We start from the raw sequence: 16,071 nt of genomic DNA, 5'->3' as shown, positions 1-16,071 counted from the left end.
ATTGATTTTCTGTTTTTATATAAATGCTTTTTACAGCACAGTTTCTTGTTACTTACAGATGTTTGGTAACAACAATGGCTCAACAGCCCCCTACTGCAGACTGAGTGGGGATGGAACTGACAGGAGAATGGATTACTCTAGCCAAAGACAAACAAAGACCCAGTAGCACCTGAAGCTATACCGAACATCTTTTGCCAACATTCTGCTGGGTGTGGAATAATGATGTGGATGCTGAGAAGCTGGCATTACATGTTCCTTAGTATGTGTGCAAATGGCGCACTGTTGCCCAATCTGCAACATGATGATGAAGAAGATACACTACTGGCCATTAAAATTGCTACACCAAGAAGAAGTGAAGATGATAAATGGGTATTCACTGGACAAATATATTATACTAGAACTGACATGTGATTACATTTTCACGCAATTTGGGTGCATAGATCCTGAGAAATCAGTACCCAGAGCAACCATCTCTGGCCGCGTTAACGGCCTTGAAACACCTGGGCATTGAGTCAAACAGAGCTTGGATGGCGTGTAGAGGTACAGCTGCCCATGCAGCTTCAACACGATACCACAGTTCATCAAGAGTAGTGACTGGCGTATTGTGACGAGCCAGTTGCTCGGCCACCATTGACCAGACGTTTTCAATTGGTGAGAGATCTGGAGAATGTGCTGGCCAGGGCAGCAGTTGAACATTTTCTGTATTCACAAAGGCCCGTACAGGACCTGCAACATGAAGTCGTGCATTATCCTGCTGAAATGTAGGGTTTTGCAGGGATCGAATGAAGCGTAGAGCCATGGGTCTTAACACATCTGAAATGTAACTTCCACTGTTCAAAGTGCCGTCAATGTGAACAAGAGGTGACCGAGACGTGTAACCAATGGCACCCCAAATCATCACGCAGGGTGATACGCCAGTATGGCGATGACGAATACACGCTTCCAATGTGCGTTCACAGCGATATCGCGAAACACGTATGCGACCATCATGATGCTGTAAACAGAACCTGGATTCATCCGAAAAAATGACGTTTTGCCATTCGTGCAACAATGTTCGTCGTTGAGTATACCATCGCAGGCACTCCTATCTGTGATGCAGCATCACGGGTAACCGCAGCCACCATCTCCGAGCTGATAGTCCATGCTGCTGCAAACGTCGTCGAACTGTTCGTGCATATGGTTGTTGTCTTGCAAACGTGCCCATTGTTGACTCAGGGATAGACACGTGGCTGCACAATCCGTTACAGCCATGCAGATAAGATGCCTGTCACCTCGACTGCTAGTGATATGAGGCCGTTGGGATCCAGCACGGCGTTCCGTATTAACCCCCTGAACCCACCGATTCCGTATTTTGCTAACAGTCATTGGATCTCGAGCAACGCGAGCAGGAATGTTGCAATACGATAAACCGCAATCGCGATAGGCTACAATCCGACCTTTATGAAAGTCCGAAACGTGATGGTACGTATTTCTCCTCCTAACATGAGCCATCACAACAACGTTTCACCAGGCAACGCTGGTCAACTGCTGTTTGTGTATGAGAAATCGGTAGGAAACTTTCCTCATGTGAACACGTTGCAGGTGTCGCCACTGGCGCCAAACTTGTGTGAATGCTCTGAGAATCTAATCGTTTGCATATCACAGCATCTTCTTCCTGTCGGTTAAATTTTGCGTCTGTAGCACGTTATCTTCATGGTGCAGCAATTTTAATGGCCAGTAGTATAAAATCGTTGATTTTTGAAATGTACGCATTCAAGATAAGATGATGTTATAAAGTAACTAATGTAGATTTTCTATTTTTTCTAAATTCAATGGGCATTGAACATTGATTTTATACCATTAAAACACTATTTTTTAATAATTTGCAATTTTTCCATTGCCTGCAATGTGGAATCTATTAAGTCTACAGCAAAAACGAATAGGAACTCTTCTGTAGGAAATTTGATGTAGTTTAATTTTGCACTGGGAAACATTTTCAACAGAAGCCGCAGTTTTCGCATTATTCAAGAATAATGTGAAAGTGACATTTAATGCTCACAAGATGAGGATTTTCAGTATGTTGTTCACGACACACTCCTCTATCACTGTATAAAAAATTGTGGCTGCAGGAATTTTTTCTGCTAATTTTCCTTTGTGGCTTGGTCTATATCTGTACAGTGTGAAAATTGGCAGCTGATACTAAATAATGGGAAGTGTGAGGTCATCCACATGAGTGCTAAAAGGAATCTGTTAAACTTCGGTTACATGATAAATCTATCAAATCTGAAGGCCGCCAATTCAACTAAATACCAAGGAATTACAATTACAAACAACTTTAATTGGAAAGAACACCTAGAAAATGTTGTGGGGTAGGTGATCCAAAGACTGTGTTTTATTGGCAGAACATATAGAAGGTGCAACAAATCGACTAAAGAGATTGCCTACACTATGCTTGTCCATCCTCTTTTGAAGTACTGCAGTGTGCAATCCTTACCAGATAGGATTAATGGAGTACATCGAGAAAGATCAAATAGAGAATTAGTGTGAAGGTGATTTGGTCAATTCTCTGCCAGGCATTAACTGTGATTTGCAGAGTAGCCATGTGGATGTAGACTAATGATCCATGTCAGTGTACTTCAGAACTGGCAAATGTGAGTAACACTATGCCATCCGGTGACACCACAGTGGTGTCATGCATGACATAGCAGTCAACAGCCGGCTCGTTAATATCTTTTGCATTCTGCTGTTGGTGTTTTGTTTAGGTAACAATAAGTTACACACCTCAACAAGTGTTTTTTTTTTTTTTTTGTAAGGTACATGTGCCCTTTCATCATGGCACATGAAAGAGAGAATGAGATTATTTACGATGAATGCGTGGACATCTTGTCTGGAGTCAATCCATTTCAAATCACCCAGGCGATGTTGCTCAACATTTTTGATTTTCTTGATTTTTTTTTATCATGACTTCCCTATAGGCAAGCATTTACAAAACATGGTTTTAAAAATTTTTATAAGTCGTACTTTTCTTTTTTTTTGGCAGCAATTTTTACAGTGGCGGTTGGGCAAATTTTAGTGGAAATTGACGTTTGCGGAAAGTTTAATTGCCATGTTATTTTAAAAGATATCAGAATAATTCAAAAACCAGTGTGCTCAGCATGAAATGAACTTCAGGCATAATTTTTTAAAATTTTTCTATCATGCAAGAGAGTCACTCAAACTCTTTCTGTAAAAACTCTGAAAAAAATTTATCAATCTTCACTTTTTAAGGCCTTCAATTTTCATGAAGGAAGAGAGACTCACTAATAATATGTTATCTCTGTGTTGTGTACTTACATAACTACCCGCAATAAAATTTGCAGTCCTGAGAATGCACTCCTGTTTTTTCTAGAGCTTTTCAAAAATGGCCAAAACCCTTCTAACGTCAATTTTCGCAGGTCAATATCTAGAAAGGGACTGAATGAAAACAAGTGAAAATTTTACAGAATGTTCTTTATTCTCATGGGAATATCTCACAAAAAATTTATGACAGACTCAACTACATTGAGAGTAATAAAGCAGCAAATTTCAGTAAAATCGTTACCCCTCTACATGCTCGTGCAGTGCCAAGTTAGTAAACAAGGGCTTGAAATTATTACAGTTGACATTGGTCAAATGATGTTTAAATCATTACATACAATAAATGATAAAATATTTGTACTTTTAAATAACAATGGGCAGAGATAACAATTGGTAAGAGTTCTAATTCTTAAAATTAACGGTACATTTGTTGTACTACATTTGCATACAGTATACACATAATAATGTTTCTCCATGTATACAGATTTAAAACTTCAGTTTTAACTACTTGCCAGCTGCAATTTTCATTAGGGAGTTAAACAAACACAATATTTCATTGCATAGTTTATCAGTTATGTTGTGTGTTCTACCAGACACTTTGTGAATTCCATTAGAGTTACTTTTCATATTACTTTCTTTGCGGGACCCAAGACAATAAACAAGTAAATAAGAGTTTTGTACATGTAGATCTGAAGTCTCCCATCTTCAACTGTTTTCAAGAATAGTAGATTTTTCAAGTATTGAAATTTTATTCATATTGGGTGATTTTAAATGGATTGATCCTCTGACGTTCCGGACAACTTGGCCGATTGGGAAGAAGACATTGGATATCAAAAAAATGGAAGTGAAGCAAAATTGTAGGAAGATAGTTAAATATGTGCAAGAAGAATTCGGCAAACACTACGACTGCCAACTGATTCGGCTGAATCAGACAGTGCACAGTGGTCAGAGTTTGATTTACTGAGGACCAATAATAAATTTGAAGGATCCCCGGGTCCTAATATATTTCCCAAAGATAAACAAGAGCATCGAGGATATCGTACAATTATATATTGGGAACGATCTAGCTGAATACATTAGCAATGAAACCAAAAAGTACTAGTCAAAATAGCAATAGAACGAAATGATTTAAAAAAAAAATGTCAAATTTGTCGACATTATGGGACCCACTCTTAGAAAATGGTTTGGGATCAATATCCCTACGGGAATTGTAAGAATCCGTTGGTAAGACACACTGATATTTCGCAAAACGATGTCCCGCAACCGATTCAGACAAATATCATTTTTACATTTTTCTGACAGCAACAATTAACTGGATAGTGCTGACCGGCTTGTCAAGTGCAATTCGTAATTAATTATTTTTATAAAAAGTTTAAAGAAATGTTTAATCTAAGTCAAAACATCTCAACTGCTGAAGGAATCCTACTGTGGTGTGGATGGTTAAATTTTAAAGTTCACAATACGTCAAAAATTTCGAAATACGGCATCCTCATTTGGATGCTGTGCAATTCAAATACGGGATACATTTCCTCATTCAAGATATAGTCTGGCACTGGACAGCCTTTAGCAAAAACAGTGATGGAACTACTGACACCTTCTGATGGAAAGTGGCATCACCTCTGCATGGATAGTTATTATAACAGTGTAGAACTTGCAGAGGGGGGTTGGGTTGTTTGAGGAAGGAGACCAGACGGCGTGGTCATCTGTCTCACCGGAATAGGGAAGGAAGTCGGCCGTGCCCTTTCAGAGGAACCGTCCCGGCATTTGCCTGGAGCGATTTACGGAAATCACGGAAAACCTAAATCAGGATGACTGGACGCGGGATTGAACCGTCGTCCTCCCGAATGGAACTTGCAGAGAAGTTACTTGAAATGAAAATTCGAGTTTGTGGAACAGTAAAGCAAAATAGAGGATTTCCAGAAAATTAAAGTGCGCAAAAGTCTATGTAACTTCCTGGCAGATTAAAACTGTGTGCCGGACTGAGACTCGAACTCGGGACCTTTGCCTTTCGCGGCCACGTGCTCTACCAAATGAGCTACTCAAGCACGACTCGCGCCCCGTCCTCACAGCTTTACTTCTGCCAGTACCTCGTCTCCTACCTTCCAAACTTTACAGAAGCTCTCCTGCGAACCTTGCAGAACTAGCACCCCTCAAAGAAAGAATATTGCGGAGACATGGCTTAGCCACAGCCTGGGGGATGTTTTCAGAATGAGATTTTCACTCTGCAGCAGAGTGTGCGCTGATATGAAACTTCCTGACAGATTAAAACTGTGTGCCAGACAGAGACTCGAACTTGGGACCTTTGCCTTTCGCGGGCAAGTCTCCGCAATATCCTTTCTTTCAGGAGTGCTAGTTCTGCTAGGTTCGCAGGAGAGCTTCTGTAAAGTTTGGAAGGTAGGAGACGAGGTACTGGCAGAAGTAAAGCTGTGAGGATGGGGCGTGAGTCGTGCTTGGGTAACTCAGTTGGTAGAGCACTTGCCCGCAAATGGCAAAGGTCCCGAGTTCGAGTCTCGGTCCGGCACACAGTTTTAATCTGCCAGGAAGTTTCAGCATTTTCAATGCAATATATTTAAAGATTATCTCACAACAAACATTTTTATTAATATAATATGGAGTCAGCAGTTAATAATGTTCAAGTAGTTAATGTTTTTGTGTTTTTTCCTCTCTTGTTTGATATTTTTTAAATCTATTTTATAATATTTTAATAATTGGAATATTTTTCTTTGCCTTTTTTTTTTTTTTTTGAAGTAAAATATTGAGAGTTGTGATTAATAATCTCTATATATAAAAGGCAATATCCTGACTGACTGACTGACTGACTGACTGACTGACTGATCGACTGATCGACCGACCATTGCCTAGTCCAAACTGCTAAGGGTAGAAACTTGGAGTGAGTTGGAGTGAGGGCGTGGACCTTCTACTGTAGGCATCGTTTAAGAAGGAACTGTTTGAAATTCCATTCCTAAGGGAGTGAAATAAGGGGGAAAGGCTTTATGAAGATATGTTGCTATTAAGGAAATTTTTAAGTTAGAACTACAAAAACTGGCATTTGGTTTCTCGATTAGAAAATAACAAACATGTGTTTCAGCATTTTTGGAAATTAAACCACTAAGGGGGTAAAATAGTGAGTGAAAGTTTTCTTGAAAATAAACAATTACTAAAGAACAGCTAAGGGATTTATAAGGCTACATCTATGACAATTGGTATTTCACTTCTCAGGTAGAAATAAAAAAATTAATGTTTCAGTGTTTCTGGAAATTCAATCCTTAATGTCGGGCACTGTTTTTTTTTAAAAAATATTTCATTATATTAAAAATATTTTAAAAGCTAAATTTATGAAAATTGATATTTCACTTCTCAAATATAAAGTGATATTTGTTAGGGGATGAAAGCTGCTATGGAAACATCTACAAAAGAACACAAAAAGGCATGATTAACAAAAACTTTGGACTCCAGCTACCAGAAGCGCTTTTTAGTCAGAAATACAGTTGGAAAGTACCACACTTATATCGCCTTAATTAGCATGAAAAGCTCACAAGATGTTGCAATTTGTTAACAACATAACAATTCGACTAAATAGAAGCAAAAAGCCAGTCTATGCGAGTGAAGCAGCAGGCACTAAGCTAGTCAAATAAATGCACACATATAATGTATTTATAGTTTTTCTTCATGCTCCACAGCACAAAAATGCACCTAAGTACATTATTGTGTAAGCCTAACTGATTATCTATTTATCAGTGTTCTTGCAATCAGTGTTGTGAAACTTGTCTTGGAAACAGGCAAAACGTCAATATTGCTCGCACCATGCACAACACACCAACAAAACCTTGCTGCACTGACATTTTTTCCAGTACAATGTTCATGGAAAACATATTGGATTCACATTGCTAAACACAGATTTATCAGATATCAATTTAGATGTGTACCAAGCATATAATGGTGTATCTTGAAAGACAAGTACTGACAACTGGTTATGTATAAATGCACGAATTTTGATACCATCCATTCTATCTTTTGATTATCTGCTCTGCTGTGAAGTCACATGATTCTGAAGTCACACAATGAAGTTCTTTATCTTCAAAAAGTTAGTTAGGACCGATTGTACAAGCTCTGGTTAGCAGCTGGCTGAACTCTATTCTCCAAATAGCGCCGGAGATGTGTTGTACTAACCAGGAATAATGGAAAACCAGAGTATAAACTCGGCATAATGGGTTAGTGAGTTTAACTGGGGAATAAGTTTTGACTATGACAGGGAGAGTGATAGAATCAGATAGCGATGATGGGATTTTGGCAGAATTATTTGCTGGAGTGAGAAGAAAGTGAGACGTCGCCCCAATTACTTTGAAGAATATGACGACTCCAAATGTATATCTAGATTTCATGTATTGGAAGAACACAAAATTCATCTTTTTGATCTTGTACAAGAGAAACTGGAGCATATGACTGAGAGGTGAGACTATTTTTTCTGTTTATTTGTAGTAATATGCATTTGATATCATTAATTCAAGAATGATATACTACCATATTATTTGTATAAACTAGATGCATAAAAATGATAATTCATGCCAAAATAGTCTTGTTCAGCTGGCGAGTATTACAGTTGCTGAAGTATTAGGAATAGCTATTTTGTTTTATTTAGCAGACAGTGCCGAAACTGATCTAATATAATTCATAAACCACACCAGTCTTGAGCCCTATTTGTGTTAATGTCTTTTTCATTATTAGACAACAACATTATGATTTTTAATGTAACAAAAAGTTTGATACTACAGTAATGCCCAGAGTTCACTCAGCCACGTGACAGCTGTAGCAGAGAATATTATTCACCCTTGCCTCCCAAAGAGACAGCAACCTTCCGTCTTTTAGTGAAAATATTAGGACCACAGTCCCGTTAATGCTTCATAGCAACATAATTGTCTCCCACCTATTTTCATAAACATGTAAACTGTGTATTCTTATTCAAGCTAAGTTTAACCCAAGTCAGTAATTCTCTCTGTGCTGTAAGAGCATAGGCACTTGTCTTTCAGCTAACAGGAATTTAATCTAAATAATCACAACAGTGAAATGTGACTGGAAAATTATATTTTTAAATTTCTCTTGAATTGTCACATATGGTGCCTCCTGCTTTTCTTTTTTCTTTCCTTTTCTTTTCTTTCTTTGAGAAATGACAGTTCCACCATTGAACCAGCTACTTCTGACATTCAGATACTTTGCCTCCATCCACTGGAGACGTCACTGGTACTGAGGAGGGTACAGCCAGGGGTATAATAAGAAGGATGTGTATGACAATGAGCAATATGAACAAAAGACAATTTCGTTAATTATTTCAGTTCTCTGCTTTAATTAAATGAAAATAAAATAAACAAATGTATATTGATTAATATCTTTTTATTCTGAAATCTTTTTTTAATTCTTTCTTTTCTAGTTCTTATTTTGAGCTTGATACTCCTGTTTTAACCAATACAGTTCTTCCTCCTTTCTCTGGGTCTGCTACTTTTGAAGCACCATCTACAACTCCACTAATTCTTTCATATTTGAGAACACACATTTTTATTCTGAAAAGAAAATTAAGTTTTAAGCCGAGATGATAGTAGAAAAGGAAGAATGACAAGTGTCACATCTTCTCTTATTTCCCCTTTCCTCCAAGATTACATATAGCTGCTAGAGATGAATGTACAAGCCAAAATTGTGTATGAAATAGTTACTGTTCCTCAAAAATTTGGGATGAGAGACAAACACAACAGCTACAGCTTGCATACACGCATAGATCCATTTCTACCCGAGCAATATAACACGTATTATGGTTGTACATTCTAAATGTTTGCTTCTTATTCTTCATATACGACCCCAATATCATTATTAATAATCATCATATCATAAACAGGATTTGTATACGCCCGAGAACTGCAAAAGTGGATGCAAAAATACTGTTCACCAATTCAGCATAGGTACTTTCTGTACAACACCAATTGTTACTGTAATGAATTAATGATTCAAACACTTCAGTAAAACAGCAAGCTATCGAGTAACACCTCTCAGAATTGTCAGTCAAATCAGTCTCCATGATGGCTGTGTTGTCGCAGTTTGTTGGAGACTGAAAAGACCAATTATTTCACAAAGCTGATTGCATCGATGGTTGCTACCGTAGTAAGCGCTTTCTTAGAAGTCATCATCAACCATACAGCTAGATCTGATGGAATATTATCTTGCCTCGAAATGTCATTCGAGTCTAACTGACTGTGGCAGCCTTCCGTTGACAACTTAATCACATCGTATATTTTACTGTAAATAACTTATAACCTACATTTCATGTATTGGGAACCACCAATCTGTAGCCTCTGCTACCTCGTTTTGTTATATCTGCTTTGCTGGTCTATGTGAAACCGCTTCTGAACTGAAACTTGCATATTCTTATCAGGTAATTTATTCAGAAACTTAGAAAGATCTCTTCCTTGACAAACAACAAATATCTGTGCCTTTATCTAATTTAACGATAGATCGTTATGTTACACATAGAAGTACCTTACAAGCTTAGTTGCATGTTTTGCAGTAATCTTTTCACTGTATGAGACAGCATCAGTTTTTGTGTTTTCTATTATGCTGTTGAGCTAATTTACAGCATCAACCATTCTCAAAGTATCCACAAGCAAATAGTTCTGCAATCTGGAGTGCTTATTGCTCATGCTAAACACTATTTCTGTAGATGACTAATAAATAAATATAAAATGAACACTATTTCTGTAGATGACTATTAAATAAATATAAAATGATGTATGCGAAAATACCTAGCACACACTTCACTTGTTGCCAACTTAACTGGATGGGATTACTATTCCAGGAATAAAGTGACATTGTACAATGTGCACTCCAAGTTAACCTATGGTTAGCCTATTCCTTAGTTAGCTTTCCCTGGATTTATCCTGAGAATGTACAACTGGCCCTTAATTAGTTACATGTTCCATACGTCATCTGAACGATTCTCTTATCAAAATGATGTGGAACAAGTCAGTTTACAGGATATATACACATGATTAGTTTACAGTATATGTACACATGATTAATGTTGACATTAATGAACATATTTTTAGTCCTACTCATGCAACTACACTTTTTTACTAGCTACCAGTTTTTAAGTAAAAATTCAATAAAGGAATGAAAGGAACTGTGCTGGAGAAATGATTTTAAATTGGATTTAAAACTCGCTTTTCTACTTGTCAGACTTTTATGTTATTGGGCAAATGATCAAAGAACTTTCATTGCTACAAACTGAATCCCTTTCTGAGCCACTGACAGATTTAAAAGTGGGAAATGAAGGTCATTTTTCCCCTCTAGTGATGTACATATGTACATCATGTTCTTATCAAACTATCATGGATTATTTATGATGAATTTCATTAACGAATATATGTTTCGTGATGGCACAGTTAAAATGCTTAGCTCCTTGAAATGGTACATACTAAATCAGTTGTTGGCATAATTATTTGTTGAGCAAACTGAATGTAATTTTTTTTCTTCCAAAATTTAGGGAGAGTCCATTTTCAGAGAACCACTTAATACTTCTTTGGAGAATATCATTTACTAACTCTTCTGTTCCTTTCTCTCTAATGCGATTTATTGTAACACTAATATTATCTGCAAAACATAGTAATTTTGCTTGTTGAATGTTAATGGGAAGGTCTTTCACATATATAAGGAATAGGAATGGAGCCAAAATTGAACCCTGTGGGGCTACCCCATATTTATAGATTTCTGGAAAGCATTTAACAGGGTGCCCCATTGCAGACTGTTAATGGAATAAGTTCACAGATATGAGTGGTTCAAAGACTATTTAGATAATAGAACCCAGTATGTTGTCCTACACAGCAAGTGTTCATCAGGGGCAAGGGTATAATCAGGAGTGACCCAGTGTAGTGTGATAGGACCACTGTTGTTCTCTATAAACAAATGATTTGGCGGATAGTGTGGGCAGCAATCTGCAGTTTTTTGCTGATGACATGGTGGTGTACAGTAAGGTGTGGAACTTGAGTGACTGTAGCAAGATTCAAGATGACTTTGACAAAATTTCTAGTTGGTGTGGTGAATGGCAATTAGTTCTAAATGTGGGAAAATCTAAGTTACTGCAGATGATTAGGAAGATCAAACCTGTAATGTTTGGATACACTGTTACTAATGTCCTGCTTGACACAATCAAGTCATTTAAATATCTGGGCATAACGTTGTAAAGCAATACAAGATACAACGAGCATGCGAGAACTGTGGTAGGGAAGGCAAATTGTCAACTTCAGTTTATTGGGTGAATTTTAGGAAAGAGTGGTTCACCTGTAAAGGTGACTCCATAGAGGGATGCTGGTGCGACCTATTCTTGAGTACTGCTCAAGTGTTTGGGATCCTTGCCAGGTCAGATCAAAGGAAGACATCTAAGCAATTCAGGGGCATGCTGCTAAGATTTATTACCAGTAGGTTTGAACAACACGCAAGTGTTACAGAGATGCTAAGGGAACTCAAATGGGGAATCCCTGGAGGAAAGGCGACGTTCTTTCCGAGAAACACTACTGAGAAAATACAGACGACTGGCATTTGAAGCTGACTGCTGAATGATAAGGACAACATACATTGTACGTAAGGAGTGCGAAAATAAGATACGAGAAATTTGGGCTCATACAGAAGCATATAGGCATCTTTTTTCCCTCATTCTATTTGTGAGAGGAACAGAAAGGAAAATGACCAGTAGTGGTACAGGGTATCATCCGCCATGCACCACATGGTGGCTTGCAGGGTATTGATGTAGATGTAGATGTTTTGGAAAAAGATGTCAGTACGGATATTGGACAATAATTGTTTAAGTATTTCTTGTCAGCTTTCTTATGAAGAGGTTTAACAGATGCATATTTTGATTTGTCTGCAAAAATTCTCTGTGACATTGCATGTATCACTAAGGACATTACTTATTAAGTTGGAACAACTTTTCAGAATTCTGTCTGAAATTCAATGTACACGACTTGAGCTTACAGTTTTCAGAATTTGTATAGTTCTACTAATTTCAGTGAAGATTGTGCTACTTCTAGCTGCTCAAAGTTTTGTGGAACGACATTTTTGATATATTCTCTTGCTGCTTCAACGGAATCATATAATCCTACCTTTGCTGCTACGTTTAGAATGTGACTGTTTGAAGTACTTGCAACTAGTGAATTATCAGCCACAACAGTGTCACTTAGTTTTACTGTTATCAAAGAAAGTAAACGTCACACGACTGACCAAGATAAGTACATTTCAGTGGTATCACTTTCATGGTGTAGGTCAGATGAGCATTGTAATCATCTACAAAAGCCCTATTGCAGGATTGTATATTTGGCTGCACACAATGTCTAAGGTGATCCAAACATGACTAAAAGAGTTGGGAGGCCAACTCCCCAGTTCTGATCGTATGATGAAAATAATTATAAATTCCCTCCGGATAGCTCCAACATCTCAAGAGATCCATGGACTGTACTTTCCACTGGGTTCTTGCAAACACAAGAACAATACAGGCAGCAGTTTTTTGAATGCAGTGACAAAATGCTACATGGTGTACGAGTGTGTAACTTTATACACACTACTGACTGCAACAAACATTTTCTTCTTGCCCCTGAATGTCAATGTACATTTTATATTGACACTGGTTGGTTGGTATTTATGACAAAATCTCGATCATAGGTTGTAAACAAGTCTTTGGTCTGCCACTGAAAGAGCTCAGCAGCTTCAAGAGCTGTTTCAATCTATGTCACCTCTTTCTTGGAAATTTATTTGGTGACATAGCACTGGCGTATTCTGTATCTTATTTTGAACCTATGTTGTTGATGCCATGAACTGAAAATCACTCTCCTCTGACTTATACTGCATACTTGTAGCTATCACCCATTGCTGAAGAGTTGTCTCATCACATGCTGTGCAAGTTATTGGGCTTCAATGAATATACCGAACATCCATTTACCACTAAAATTTAATTCAGTTACTTGGGATCCTTTGTTTTGATTCAATAGGTCCTTTCTCACTAACCATGAAGTTGCTCCCTTTCATCTGCAGTGTTTTCTAATTCCAATTAGGATGTTGTTTTGTCAATGTGACTGGTTATTTTGACATCCAATGATATTTGCTATCACATCTTAAATGTCTCCAATTCTGATCTGTACGCTGAATCATCATCATCATCATCATCATCATCATCATCATCATCATCATCTCGTCCTGATTTTGCAGGTGATGACATTGATGTACTTTAATTGATGGTGATATTTCTACTTTCAATAAAATCTCGAAGAACTTGTCTGATTTTCATAGAGAACCTCTTCAATTTCTACAAAAGTCATTTCCTAGTGCATTATGCAAAACCACTGATACAATTCACTGCTGATTAAATGAGATCTTTCAGAAATCAATGCACTCCTAGCTGGTGGTGCAAAGCTGTTTTCTTGAAATAAATTCGAGAAAATTTGTGTGATGTCAGTGCGTTCGTGGTTGCATTCTTTGCTCATGTTGTCACCAATATCCGCAACATCTTCAACATCATGGACTTCACATTCCGCTGATAAACTGCTTGAAGGTTGCCGATTTGCCACCATTTTGATAGTTTACTTACGCACTCAGATGACGACAATGATACGAAACAGTCTGATGAAGTCATATTCACTTGCTAAGGAGCTGTCAATGTGGACACACCGAATTCGTGAACAACACTGGTGGTTTAATTAGATAGCAGATCCTATGGACTGCTTGATCAGCTACCTACCTCACACTCTGAGATGCGTATAATTATGCGTACCCAAGCTACAGTATGATAACACGACATATTAATAAAAAAATGTTTGTATTTGAACAATCTTTTGGTGTAAAGCATTGAAAATAGATTTTCCACCAATTCTGATTAAAAAAACTGGAGTGTCTAGTAGAAAGCTGAAAATATGTGCATCCATCTTTATTGTCAGCACAGAACATCCTTACAAAACTTTTTCAAAATTGGTGGCCCATTTGTCAAACCCTCTGCTTCTAAGTAGGATGCTAACAACTTCTTACCTGCACTTTCCAGCACAAAACTCTCCAAGCCTTCTTGCTGGTTTCCGTAAAAGAGATATAATGATCACCAATCCCTGTCTCTATACTGACACTGTCTATAACATCAGGGTAGAACAATCAGTGATTATCATCATGTTATGCCTGCTTTCTGTCACAGATTTCAGCAGGTTTTCTTCGTACCATATATGCAGTTAATCTCATCACAATGGTCAGATTTGCCTACTCACAAATTTATAGTGGCCATACTATTTGTTTCTTTATTTCTGTCTTAATAATTTTTTTCCATGTTGTTTCACACAAGTTTTATTTCACAAATTCCAAAAAACTGTCTTACTTGGTACATTTACTGCAGAGGACAGTACTTATTTACCTTTATATGTCACTGCCTTGCTCTTCAGCAAAGTCTATAGCTGTGATCATGATATAGTAAATCAGTTGCAGAAATATGAACAGTGAAGCTGTAAGTTACCACCTGCACCAAATCTAACTTCATGTTCACCAGTATAATACTCCGCATTTAACTTTAGACATGCTATAGCAACATTTAGGATCAAACTTTTGTGGCATTTATCATTTCCTTGTTGTGGAACTGAAATAATTTATTTATTTATTTTTTTATGTACACAGACTGAAGCGGCTGAGAGAAAATTTTTATGAAAGCCAGAAATCGAGTCCAGGTCTCCTGCATACTAGGCAGGTGCGTTAGCCACTAAGCCACCTTGGCTTTCAGATCGAGAAAGAAGGTGTGCCAGGGCAATCAGTGCCGCTGTCTGGTTTAGATTACCCTGGTACACTTACCCCTCCTCAATTTCCATTAGTGTAAGTACATGTACATAGGTTTCAGACTGGATCCCCCTTTTACGTTTGATGCTGAGGTGCTATACCAGAACATGGAGAGGCTCAGTAATTCTCTTCATGCGTAAGGGGGAATTTAAAGTAGACTGGGGCGGTAGGGAGAATTTGAATCAAGAAGGGAGACATGCCAGGGTAATCCATGCACAGTTGTGTGAACCGCTATGCCAAGATGGCTTAGCGGCTATCACACCTGCCTAGTAAGTAGGAAACCTGGGTTTGATTCCTGTCTTTGGTACAAAATTTCACTCACTGCTTCAATCTATGTACATAACATCATATCTGTACAAGACCAGTAAAGTCTCTGAAATTGTGTCATTTCATTTATTTATTTTTCACAGTATAATGTCACATCACCCCACTTCAATTGGGAGGCAGGATGGCGGCGGAGGGGGGGGGGGGGGGGGGGGGAGCGAGCCATGCACGCACACACACAAAATTGTACTGTACCGTACAATGCGAAGGACATTGTGTAAAATAGTTATTGCCTTTTCAATACATGCATGACATTAATTTCCCAAATTTACACATAATTTTTTTCATGCCCAGTTTTTACAAAGTTTATTTCCATTTAGGCTGAATAATATTTATTTTATGAGCTGAATATATTCTTTTGGTCTTAATTTGTAATGTTCTCAACTACGTTTTCTGTGTTTCAGAGCCTTCCAATTTAGAGAAAAATTGTACATAAAATGACAATGTGGGAACAGGCACTATGGAACAAAATGTTTTAATGGTGTGTACAAATGTTAACATCAAAATGAAAGCTTCTACCTCAGTAAGTAACGAAATCTGAAGCAAGAAAAACTTTAAATGAAATATTCCAAAATCATAACGCAATGGTTAACTGAAGCA

General features: G+C 37.7%; 1 protein-coding gene across 1 annotated transcript in view; it reads right to left on the bottom strand.

Moving 5' to 3' along the window:
- LOC126184905 (ubiquitin-conjugating enzyme E2 H) overlaps nucleotides 1-16,071 on the bottom strand; it is a 131,066-nt gene that overhangs the window by 26,280 nt on the left and 88,715 nt on the right. The gene's annotated exons all lie outside the window — the stretch shown is intronic.

This window comes from Schistocerca cancellata, chromosome 4, assembly GCF_023864275.1.
Source record: "Schistocerca cancellata isolate TAMUIC-IGC-003103 chromosome 4, iqSchCanc2.1, whole genome shotgun sequence".
In the NCBI taxonomy this organism is placed as follows: Eukaryota; Metazoa; Arthropoda; class Insecta; order Orthoptera; family Acrididae; genus Schistocerca; species Schistocerca cancellata.
This window is presented reverse-complemented; position numbering and strand designations above follow the sequence as displayed.